Genomic DNA, 12,388 nt, shown 5'->3' on the forward strand with positions numbered 1-12,388 from the left:
TTTTCTGAAACACACAAAAAAGAAACTTCAGGAAGCTTTACTAAAAATCACACCTGTGCTACAGATCATCATATTTCCATCTGCTTAAGATTAATCATTTGCTGTGATGCCACTGTGTTTGTAGCTAGAAGCTTTCTGCCTTTCCTGCAGTCCTCAGTCTGTTTTTTCAATGTGTTCTGTCTGGTGGGAACACTGGTTTTATTTCTGTTACTGATTTCTCATAAGCAAGTAGGTAATGCTGTTCTTTTGGATATTACGTCTTCTTTCCCTGCCCCTCACCTTGGAGAATGCAAACCTTTGTTCATTTTGGTGAGAATATGTGACATTGGGAGTGAGTCAGCTGTTTGCATTCAAAGTTTTATTTAGTGGTTCTTTTGAATAGTGGATATGATCAAAAGCCATCAACAGCTAGGTAACTTTCTTTGATAAGCCTTTGCCTGTTTCTGATGTAAACAATGAAAAGCAATAAACTAGGTATTATTTTTTTTTAATGGAAAGATTTGATTGATATTTGTCAATTTATGCTTTTTAGACAATTTGGGCACTTCCAGAATTGGTGGATTTATAGCTGCCAGCTACCTCGTGTCTGTATTTATATAACATATCATTTGTGATGGTTTGGCTGAAGTGCATTGCAACATTTTTTTTCCTTGTTTTAATTGGAATGACTTTGCTGCCATTAAATCTTCTTTCTTACACTAACACTGCTAATCTATATTCAATCAATTAAAATAATGGAACTGTACAGTTCTGAGATGTGAATTTTTGGGGAAGATTACAACAGAAGCTGTTGAGAGAATGCTTGTAGACTATTATTTGGTTGGTAACATAATTTAAGAGACTGGCTTATTCACAGAGCATCAAGAAGAGCCTGTTGTTTGCATGGTTGTGTGTGGTACAAGGTGATCCTGTAATAGTCTGTCCATTTATATTGGTGAAAATCTGCATATCCAGCTCTAAACAGATACATTTTGCAAAGGAAAAATCGGTTCTGGAGGGAGTTGAGCTGATCTCTGACCCTGGAGTATGTGATATATGGATGACTACAAAAATATTCCTGCAGTGATCTTAGGTGTGTTGGTTTTCTATTTTGCTTACACTGGGACAAGTCTGAAGTGTAATTATGAAATTTTAAAATGTCTTCAACTACTGCATAAAGTTCAGAGCCTCCTCAAAGCACTTCTACTACCTGAAGAAGATTTTGAAGCACTGTGCTTACTCTCCTCCAGAAAAATAATGTTTTGCAAGTGTTGATGTCTGATCAATGTTTACTTCAAATTTTCTTTCTCATATTCTGAAGTTCTCATTAGGTAAACTACTTAGGTGACAGAATTTTAATTTTCTTCTCATGATTATTTAACTTGTGTTACATTCTTTTGGCAAGATTTGAATTTGCCATTGTTACCAAATGTGTATTTTTTTTTTCTTTTCAAACCCGTATTTGAACTATTATCAAATAAATCTTGCAAAGCAGATTTGAAGCTAATTGAGTGAGAGACAAAGTGGAAAAGCTCTAAATACATAATTCTTTTTGTGTTGATGGTCATTGGCTGGGATTTAAACTAGCTTTGTGCTCTGAAGCATTGCCAAAGTTCTTGTGTTTTGGTTGTTTGACACACGGATCCATTTTCTATGAAGCAGAGAAAAAAGCCAAAGATGGTATGATTCATACTTTGTTAAACCTTAAGATACAATGAGCAAGCCTATGGAAATAGCCACATTATAAATGATGTGCCTTACTCATAGATAATAAAGGAAAAAAACATTGCAAGGTGTGAAGCTACCAATGGCCTTGACTGCTCTCCTCTTCCTGAATGCAAGCCGAGAATACTTTTCACCAAGCAAGACAGAGTCAGCAGTGCATCCCTCAACTATTATCAAATAAATGCATAGTGCACATTCCTCCTAAATGTTTGTTACTGTATAGGGGATACCTAAAGAAAAATTCTAGTACGTATTATGACAATTGATCATCTATAATGGTAACAACTGTATAATTTAGACAAGTGTTTGTGTTTGACATGGGTACTCATATGGTGAGTTTGTAGCTATTTAGCAGCTTTTGGGACAATATAGCTCAAGGCCTAAAAATATGTTACACTTATATTATGCTCTCTTTTGATGCAGAAGGCACACTTAGTAGACCACCTGATAATTGTCCTGTGGTAGAAGCAGGATGTCAGACTACTACTTGCTTGAATTCTGGCCTCTAGTTTATGAAAACTCAGCCAGATTGCCCTGGTGTGGCTGATTTCAACTGCTAGAGGAGGAGCAAACTGGTACTAGGCAAGTCTGAATAAGCATTACTGTACCAAAGAAAGATGACTTAAAACTCCTGTTGGTCTTTTATGTGAATAAAATTCCAGATAGATGTGAAGCAGTGGGACAAAATATGTTTCTCGTCAATGTTTCTAAATAATGTGTTCAGAACTCATTTGTGAAGCTTGAAAGATTTATGAGGTGGGGAGGTGTTGGAGGAACATGACTGTCTGTTGTCTTTATTTAATAATAATGATAATAAATTTTAAAAAAAGCTTTAAAACTTGTTAATCTATCTGTTTTAACTCTCTCTGTTGAAACAATTGTGGGAGAATTTTTTTTTCTGTTTCTTGTTCTGCTGATTGCCTTATTCCTGAATCAATATGCTGTACATTTTCTGTTGAAGACCAGACTGATCATGGGCTAAAGTATGAAGGATGTAATGCTGGAAGCATAAAAATAACATACTTGATGCTTTAAAAAACTCCATGCAAAATAACTTCTTACATTACCATAGTGTTACCTTCGTAGTGGTTTATAATTTTGTTGGTTTTTTTCTTTTTTTTAAACTTAAATGGATGTATACTTTCAGCTCAATTTCTAAAGAGCTGTAAGTTTATGTACAGTCAGTTCTGTTATTTAAAATACACATAAGCCAACTGTCAAGTAGCATTTCCATGTTCAAGCAGTTCTATAAAGTTTTTTAGTCTTTACCATTTAAAAATAGTAAGAAATATTTTTAAAATTATTTATATAAGCGACAAACTGTATAAAATGGGTAACTTAATGGAAGATGTTGAGATAATACACATATAACATGAAGTGTTTTGGATCTCTTGATAAAATTTGTGTTTTCTATACTAATTTATGACTTTTCCCCACTTCTTAACAGCAGCATCTCAACCTTCTGCTTTTAATATAAGCAGTATGGATTAAATGTAAACATGGTTTTGTAATTTATAATTTAGAAACTTTATGAAGTTTGGGTTAGAAAACCCCAAACTGTATATTTGTTAAATCAGAAGTACTGAAGGAATGGCTGTGCAGTCATACTATGAAAGTTTTCCTAAGCTGATTTGTGCTTGTTCCCACTCTGCTCCCTGCTGATTGTTACAAATGTGTAGGTATGGTGATTTAACACGTTGGCTATTTCAGTTTTACTATTGCTATTATTATATCCTATTGTTATTTTTTAAAGCATGTGGGAATGACAAGGGGAGGGGGAAGAGTTTGATTTCCCTCTGCAATTTCTACTAAAAATTACCAAGAAAAGAAGAAACACAGTAAAGGTAAACACATCTCTTACTGACTTGACTTGAAAATAGCACATGAAAATTTTTCTCTGTTTTTCCAATTGTCACAGAAATAAAGATCTGTTTCAGTTAGGATGAGAGCACCTCAAACAGTAGAGCTGTGAAGTTGTCATGAAGATATGGAAGAAGGTGTTTCTAGCAGATCTTCCAGCATCATAAAAATTGTGTTAGTATGGGAGTGACGGTTCAGCTTCACAGAATTACTTTGGGAAATTATGTAGCATTTGGAACTCCTTGAAGTCAACCTCACATGACTTAACCCAATTCTCTTAATCTCTTTTACTTTTTTAAGATAGAGTATTCCTGCATACAGTTGTTGGGACTTGTTGCATAAGTTGGTGAAGCTGCATACCGTTGGTGAAGTACAGCAGGTTGAGATGACTTTGTTTCTCTTCAGTTTTGGCAAAACCTGCCACAATGAGGAGCTGTATAAACCAAAAGTGTGGACGTGTGTGGTGGTGGCGGCTGGCTCTTAGTTTCCACATTCAGCTGAGTGGTTGGTGATCAGCAGTTTGGGGTTTAAATGTGTGCGTGTAGTTTAAGGGAGTCAATACTATTCTGAGAAAACCCTGTACTAAAAGCTCTGCTTTTGTAATGGTATTGGGAAATTGCCAACAGCCCTGCCCTTTTCTGACTGACAGATTCCTCCAGGGTTTTTTGTTTGCATGACTGCAGTTTTGGGAGAGGGCATTATTTCCCATCTCTGGGAGGTGCGTTGCACTTTGAACTCTGGGACTGTCTGCTTCTGAGAAATCTAAAATAACTCCTTGCCGCAACGTCACAATTTGAGGATTTGTGGAAATGCTCATAGTCATCTTGGGTTGTGTTTTATGAAATGATTTCCTGTCATATGTACATTCTTTTTCTGTCTAAAGATTTGCAGATTAAATTTACTTTAATCATATGATACGACTAACTCATTGCACTATTACAATGAGATTTATTACAGTGTTATCAGAAAATGTTTCAACATCTCTGTCCTTTAATTCAGCACCATGTGTAGGAGTTGTTGCATGTATAGGAAAATTCTCATGCCAATTTACTTCCTTTAATGCTGTAACTTTGAAATAACTCTGAAATAATATGAAATGAAAGTTAAAAGCCGTGACGTTTCTAGTTAACAATGTCTTTATATCTGTCCAGTGACTGTGATAATTATTTGCTTCCTTGAGTTGTCATTCAGACTGAGCATTAAACACTCATTATTTGAAGTCTTTGAGTGTCACCTCAATTAGTAGTGTAATGGTTTTTGATCTTTGGAGTGGGATGCTGTGAACAGAGTACTGCTTTGGAAGCTCTTCCTTCTATCACCTTGCTTTCAATCTGTTGAAAAATATATTCTGAACTGCTCATGTTTCTTAGAGTAGCAACGATTTCTTCTGGCATTTGAAAACCTCTTGACTTTTACCTTCAGATTTGTTTGGAATTGATGTGTTACTCATGCAGTGTTAACATTAACTCAGACTCTCTAATCCTTTATTGTACTTTTGTGATTGTATGATCCTATAATACCTGTATGATTCTAGTATTAAAACTGAAGCTAGCAAGAATGGTGCACTGCTTTCCTTGGCAGATGGACAAATCACATGTGCTGCACTAAACAAGCCTGTGATTGAAGACAGAAGGGCATTGGAGAGGGAAGAAATTCTTACCCTTTAAGTATATACAACTCCTGACACCATTCAAAAAGTACGTGGTTTTCTGTCTACTTAAAACTGAGATGCCAGCTAAGGATTTGCCTGGTTTTTTACATGTTTGCCACTACAGAGTTAAAATTACATTATAGAGCTATTCAGATAGAGGGGTGACCAGTAGCTTGTGCTCAGGCAGGAGAGGTTTAACGCTACCATAGCAAGAATTAGAGTTCTGTGGCAGATGCTTTTGTGTGTAATAGCTGGAATCTGATTTATGTCTGTATTATTCAAAGACAAGTGGCAAAATGTCTTAGTATTAAATTCATGCTATCTCTACTGCCATTTGGTGGGTAGTTCTTATTTGCTCTGGCTTCTAATTTAGCAACTCTTGTTTTTTCATAGTGTTAGTCGGGGTTATTCCTTCCTGGTCTTTTAAGGGATAAAGAACACATGTGATGCATGCATGCACATCCTCTTTCACTTACAAAGCATTTAGGCAAATAAAATTGTGTTGTTCTGTCTTCTCAGTTGTTTGGGAGAGGAGTTAGTTGAGCTAGCCCAAAACCTTTTTGGAATGGCCAGCTGCTGATAGTTATAGCTGCATTTCTGCTGTGCAGCACACCTTGCCTGTCCCCCAGATCACCAAGTAGCAGAGGTATAATCCTTTGCTGGTCTTTCCTGTTTCAAGGGAGCTACTTTCCAGGTCCTCACTGGGGGCAGCTTGGCTCAGCCTGCTTATGTTTACCAAGGAAGACGAGCTGTGCCAGTGTCTGCCCACCCTCCTTATTTGGCCATCACCCTTTTGCAAAGAATCCCATGGCCTGCAATAGAAGCTGCTTGGGAGTGGAACAAGGAGCTCTGTGGTTCCCAAATGGGGTCTTGGCAGCTTAAAAGCATGGGCTCTTCCCACACTGGTCTTTCAAAATTCTTTCCTAACTGAGAAAAATTCAATTTATAACTTGACTCCTCAAAGCATTTACTCATAGAAGTGTGTAGGTAACTTTTAGTGGTGCTGAACACAGATTCCTTCTTCCCCTCCTTGTCTACAAAGCAGCTATTCCCAATTAGGCTGTGATGAGGTAAGAACACTTTTAAGTCAAGTAGCACACCTTGCAGAAGTCAGAAGTTAGTAAAAAATCTGGGAACTGGTTGCAGCCTGGATTCTCTGGTCTCCTTATATAGGAGGGGACATTTTATCTTCCAGTATTGAGAAGGTATTTTTCATGATTACCTGTGGTTTTCTTTATCCATGGCAAAACTTGAGTTTTGGAAGCTCTTCAATAAGCAGAAAGATCCTTCTGTGATGTTTGGAGATAAAAACGCTGCAGAAAGTAGGACAATCCTTATGCAAAATTCACAGAACTGAGAATATATGATCTGAAATACTTTTCAAAAGAAAGATGAAGACTCATGTTCTGCACTGCGAGGTGTTAGTGTATGTAACAGTGACAGCCAAAATGCATAGGTTTTGGGTCAAATTCTTACAGGCTAATTAAGCAGTATGTATTTTTAGGAGAGGAATGTCTGGTGCAGAAGCTTTTACAAACCCAGTCTGCGTTTGCCTACATGTCTCTCAGTCTTCAGGTTTCATCATAAATGAACAAAGCTCCATGTGTGTATGTGTTTTGTAAGGCTTTGTTTGTCTTGTGGAGATTTGTCTCAACTCCTGCATCTTAGGGATACAGCAATGCCCCCCTGCAACCTCAAATCTTGCTTTGTTTTTCACCATCTAGCTTTTTAACCATGGCTATTTGTGTACTGCTTCTCAGAGGTTCATGAAATGTATTTCAGATAAGTGGGTGTACTGGTGGGTTTAAGCTGGCTGCAGAGGAGCCCATGGGGAACAAATAACTATGGGTCAAAGTTCAAAAACGCACTCTTACTCTATTTTGATTTTTAAAATTTGAATGCACAAGAGGGTGTTTGTGAGAATTTGCAGTACAGTCTGGTGGAAAAGGACTTGTCAGCTTTGGTTTTCTGGCAACTGGGGACAGCAAAGACAAATGCCTCAGGTGTGCTCTTAAGGATGGGAATGATATTCCTGTTTGGGTAAAAGCAGCTATCCTGTTTATGTAACAAGTCACTGGGACATGGAATGAGGAATATGTGTTTTTGATGAGCAGTGTGACTTGGCCTCATCTATTTCCCCATGAACTGTACCTTTAGTTTCAGTGCTCCTCTCTCATCCCCTGTCTGTATTGTTCAGTGGATTTTGTATTTTTGTTTGTGCTGCAATCTTTATAATACCCAGATCTATTTGCATTTGGTCTAACATAACTAGAAAATGACATCATACAAATTCCCATGTTCCAGAAATAAATGGGCTAAATGGAGGCCTTGGGGTGACCAGTCTGGCACACCTGAATGAAACGGTCATGGGATCCCAGCCAGGAGCTCTGCTCAGGTGCCTGCTTTTCTTGCCTGGCTTCTGCTTTCTTTTGCTCCATTTTAAACTTGGAATAGGAGTAGTTAAACCCAGCTTTTGTGCAAGCAGAAGTTAGCAATCTAATCTCATTTTTGTGCTTAAACACAAAACTAAGGTTTGAGCTTCTGTTTGTGAAGTACCTCTTTTTACATTATTAGTGTACATAATCAGTCAGACACCTGCTGTTACTTAATTCACCTTTGACTGGAGGATGTAATTGATCACACAATGTGTATTTGTTGTCAGGTAACTTCACTGTGGAGGTACTGGTGGCAGATACATTTATTTCCCTGTATCTAAAGGAAGGTAACTTTTCTAATGCATTTACTGTTGCTTGTAGCTATTCACACAGTTTCCAACAACAATTATTTTCTGCAGTCTTTGATTTCCACTGAGATAAATTCTCTTCAACCCGTTCTCTTTTTTGTCAGATTGATTGTTGCCAAGTCTGCAATTTGCATAGTACTTTTGAAGTCTCTAGAATGAAATGCCTGATTGAGCTGGCAAAAAACCCCAGTCATGGTGTAGGAAATTTGGCTTAGGCCGTTGCTGTATCCTGACATGGATGTACTCCCTGCCCTGGGCAGTATTTCCTTCATGACCATGTGTTGTTATATTTGAGAAGTGTGAGTAGTGGGCTACAAGAAAACTTTCAGTGTTGCAAAACCAGAGGTCCAGAAGACTATTTTGGGTAATTTGCATGTGGCTTTTTTCTTCTCTCTTGCCCCTTAGTACTCACTGATTCACAACCAGGAGCTATTTATGTTTCTTCATTGCCTGGAAAAGAGAAGGCTTTGGGGTGACCCAGTTGCAGCCTTCCAGTACCTGAAGGCAGCCTACAGGAAGGATGGAGAGAGACCATTTACAAGGGCATGACAAGGAGGAATGACTTCAAATTGTCAGAGGGTAGGTTTAGAATGGATATTAGGATGAAATTTTTCACTATAAGGGTGGTAAAGCACTGGAACATGTTGCCCAGAGAAGCTGTAGATGCCCCACTCAGAGTAGTGCTCAAGTGTAGAGGAATAGAATATAAGAAAAATAAAGATAGTGTAGAAAGTAATCTTACCCCTAAGGAGTTGCAGCTGGGCCAATTATCAAAAATTAGGAGCAGGACTGACCTTAACAGGCCACAGCTGTAACCAATGAGAAGAAGTAACCACAGCTGTAACCCATGAGAAGCTATAAAAGAGTGGGGGGTGGCTGGTTGAGAAGGGAGCTGGAGTCTGTTGTCTCCTTTGTGAAGAAGAAAGAGTCAGTGCTCTGAGGAGCTGTCCATGAGAAACACCAAGAAGGTATGGAACTCTTGTGATAAGGAGACAACAGCATGGAACCCCTGCGATGAGATGACAGCCCTCAAGGCCAGGTTGGATGGGGCACTGAGCAGCCTGGTCTAGTGGAAGGTGTCCCTGTCCAAGGCAGAGGGGTTGGCACTAGGGGATCTTTAAGGTCCCTTCCAACCCAAGCTATTCTATCGTTCTGTGATTCTACAATTATTTGAGATGAGACCTTGTCAAATTAGTCCAAATTCCAGTTGGTGGAAAACAGCAGAAATCCTTTTTTACTCTTTCTTTGGTAGGCCGAGGTCGTGCCTTGGAGGTGGGAAACACACAGCATGCTGCTGATTTTGATTTACAGCGAACACTTCACATGCATCGAGTCTTGCTCCTCTCCAAGCTGCCAACCTGCAAACTGCCTCAGGTAAAGCATCCAAGCTGTAGTACCTTGGGTAGAGAGAACACCTGCTAGCCCGTGAAAGTCTGGATTATTTGTCCTCACACAAAAAGCTTTAAAAGAAGTGGCTGCAAGAGAAAACATACAGGTCAACTTACCTCAAATAGTGTAAAGTTGCCTCTTAAACTATGTGTAATTTGGACACTCCAGGGATATGCCTGACAGCAGAAGGAATTAAGAAAAAGTTATTTATTGTTTCTGTGTACAGGAAAATATTTTGAATGTAGAAAGGGGCCAAGGGATTAAAAGCATATTTTGTAAGTGCTTATGTCTTTGCTCTTCGTAACTTACTGAATATGAAAAAAGAATTAAATTATTAACTTCTCAATGTATACAGCTTAAAAGGAGGAGACTTCACAGAAGTTTGGGTAAATGTTCTCTTACTGGGATTTGTTAAAATGAATTATAATTAATTTTTAAATTACAATTAACTTTTTAAATTACTATTCAAAGTAATTAATTTTAATTTTTTTTCTCACAGCATAATCTGCAGGAACCATGGTGTTTGAATCTCAGTAGGCCTGCTCTAGTCCTAGGTGATTCTTAAAATAAATCTGTCAATATTACTGGTGCACGTTATTATTAGAAGTGTAAGTTTAGGAAGGACAGAAACTGGATGTAAAATTTGTACATTTACATGATGGGTGCTCAATGCATTATTGCAGTTGAAGGAAACAGGGATTACTTTGAAATATTTCCAAGTGCTCTACCAAATGTTTAATTATTGGGTCATATAATTTGTTTTGATATGACATAGAGCATTCAACATCAGAGATCAGACTGCATTGGTAATTCTCTATTAAAAAAACCCAAACAAATCCCAAACAAAAAAATTAAACTGTGTTCCTTACCCAAATGAAAATGGCTTTCACCCTGAAGGTAAATATTGAGTGTACACTTTTAAAAGAGGTATTGGCAAGAGAAGCCTGTTGTTCAGGCAGTCACAGGTAATATTCAAAATGCTCTAAAAATGGAATTTGTGTCTTTGTGAGAGGCAGCATGGCAAATAATCCTGTTTTATGGTCTGAGAGGTAACTGTGTTTTCCTGTTTCTAGAAAAGAGCGGGATGGTGGCTGCTGATAGGGCTAATCAGAGCAGCAGTGGGGGTGCTGGGGTTTTTGATTCATCAGATAATTAAGTCTCTCATCAAATGGAAATGGAACCTGGTGGAAAATTACCTGCAGGTGAGGAAGAGAAAGTCAGAGTGACATTTTCTGTGTTAGTTTATTAGAATATGCACAGTGTCAAGTCTTAACAGCCTGAAGGTGCTGCCTGTGGAGGGGAGTGTGGAGATCAGATCCCCTTGTGGTCCTTTGTGTTGGTGTCCCTAGCTGCAACTTGGCCCACAGTACAGTATAATATCTGATTTTGTTCTTGTTATGGGATTGATGAAAGCAGTCTTTAACGCACTGTTACCTTCCTCTTCCTCTGTGGACACCAGAGCATGTGCTGCTTTAGGTCTGGGTGCTATCCAAGGGAAGGGATTAACTTTCTTTAAGGTACTTAGTGAGTGTGGACCTGGTATGAGACATGTTATTTCACTCTATGTCTGGGTCAGTTTTATTTTCAGTAATAGATTACTGTGGAATTATTAATTTGTCCTTGATGGCGGTCATTATCTCTGTGATAATTAGAATGGTGGTTGTAAAAATCACTGAATTGATAAAACCAATGTAAGTCTTAAGGCATCTCTGACCCTGACTGCTTGCTTTTCCTTTTTAAAGATGGTAAAATTTTCACTTGGTTTGTGATATCTATGGTAGATGGTATAAATATTGAAATTGTGAGGAGGGGCTTTTGTTCCAGCTGAATCCTGACCAGGCAGGGGCAGGAATCCTGGCAGCTGGTGCTGGGGGCAGCCTGTAAAGCCATCAGTCATGGCATTGTGCAGCGGGAGGCCGGGGTCTGGGCTGGCAGTGCTCTTGTGCCCAGCAGCAGTGGCAGGGAGCTGCCAGAGGCAGTCCCCAGCACTCGGCAGAGAAATTCCCCCTGACTCCCTGACTCAGCAGAGGCCACAGCCCAGAGCAGGCTGCTGAGGAGGGTGCAGCGTGCGGCTCTGCAGATTTGGGGCAGGGGGTGGGTCTCTCACTGAGGCTGGAGCAAGGCAGATGAGCTCCTTGTCTGCACAGATGTGGAGGGATAGCTGACAGTGCTGTAGCACTGCAGTGGCTGGATAGAGGCTCTGTAGGAAGGCCGCACCATAGTTAAGAGCGGGAATGGTTGGAGCTCCGCTTTGGGAAGAGACGAGTCAGCTAAAAGCTTGCAGATGTTGGAGGGCACACCAACACGTGGGGTGGTGTTGTGGATGCCTGCTGTGGACTGTGAGGAATTAGACAAAGCTGTCATCAGATATTTGGAAGAAGTCTTGTGGTCACTGGCCCACATCCTTGTGGGAGTCTAGCCAGATATCCCAATATGTGCTGGAAGGACAACACACATCAGGACACGAGCAATCCACGAGGTTTCTGGAGTGCATTGATAACAACTTCCTGATAAGGGGATCAAGAAGCAAATAAGGGAACACTCTGCTTTACTTTGTACTTGCAGAGAAGGAAAGACTGATCAGGATGTGAGGGTTGAGGGCAGCAGTAACCATGAGATTGGGGTGTGTGGGATCCTGAGATGAGGGGAGAAGGTGAAGGACTGGACTTCAGGAGAGCACCTTGGTCTGTTCAGGGATTTGCATGGAAGAATCCCTGGATTCTCCTGGATCCTCCTCTCCTTGTGAGGAGATCATCCTGGAGAGCACTGGGGTCCAAGAGGCCTGATTGGTTTTCATCTGTGGTGAGGAGCTGTCCATCCCAATGAGCAAATCGAGCAAAATCAAGCGTGGATTTACAGAGGACAACAACTTTCCACAATGAAATGACTGGAACAGTGTCTGTTCTTTATTTCAGCATTAGCAAGGCTTTCATCACTGCCTCCCATAAGTTTCATAGGCAACCTAACGGTATGTGGATTAGATATTTGGACAGTGAGATGGATTTACCTGGCAGAACTACTGGACTCAAAGCATTATAACC

At 39.6% G+C, this 12,388-nt stretch overlaps 1 pseudogene; it reads left to right on the forward strand.

Moving 5' to 3' along the window:
- The first annotated feature begins 8,516 nt into the window (after positions 1-8,516).
- The window catches only part of LOC134415002 (chloride channel protein A-like), an 87,588-nt pseudogene continuing 83,716 nt past the window's right edge, over positions 8,517-12,388 (forward strand).

This window comes from Melospiza melodia, chromosome 1, assembly GCF_035770615.1.
Source record: "Melospiza melodia melodia isolate bMelMel2 chromosome 1, bMelMel2.pri, whole genome shotgun sequence".
Classification (NCBI taxonomy): Eukaryota; Metazoa; Chordata; class Aves; order Passeriformes; family Passerellidae; genus Melospiza; species Melospiza melodia.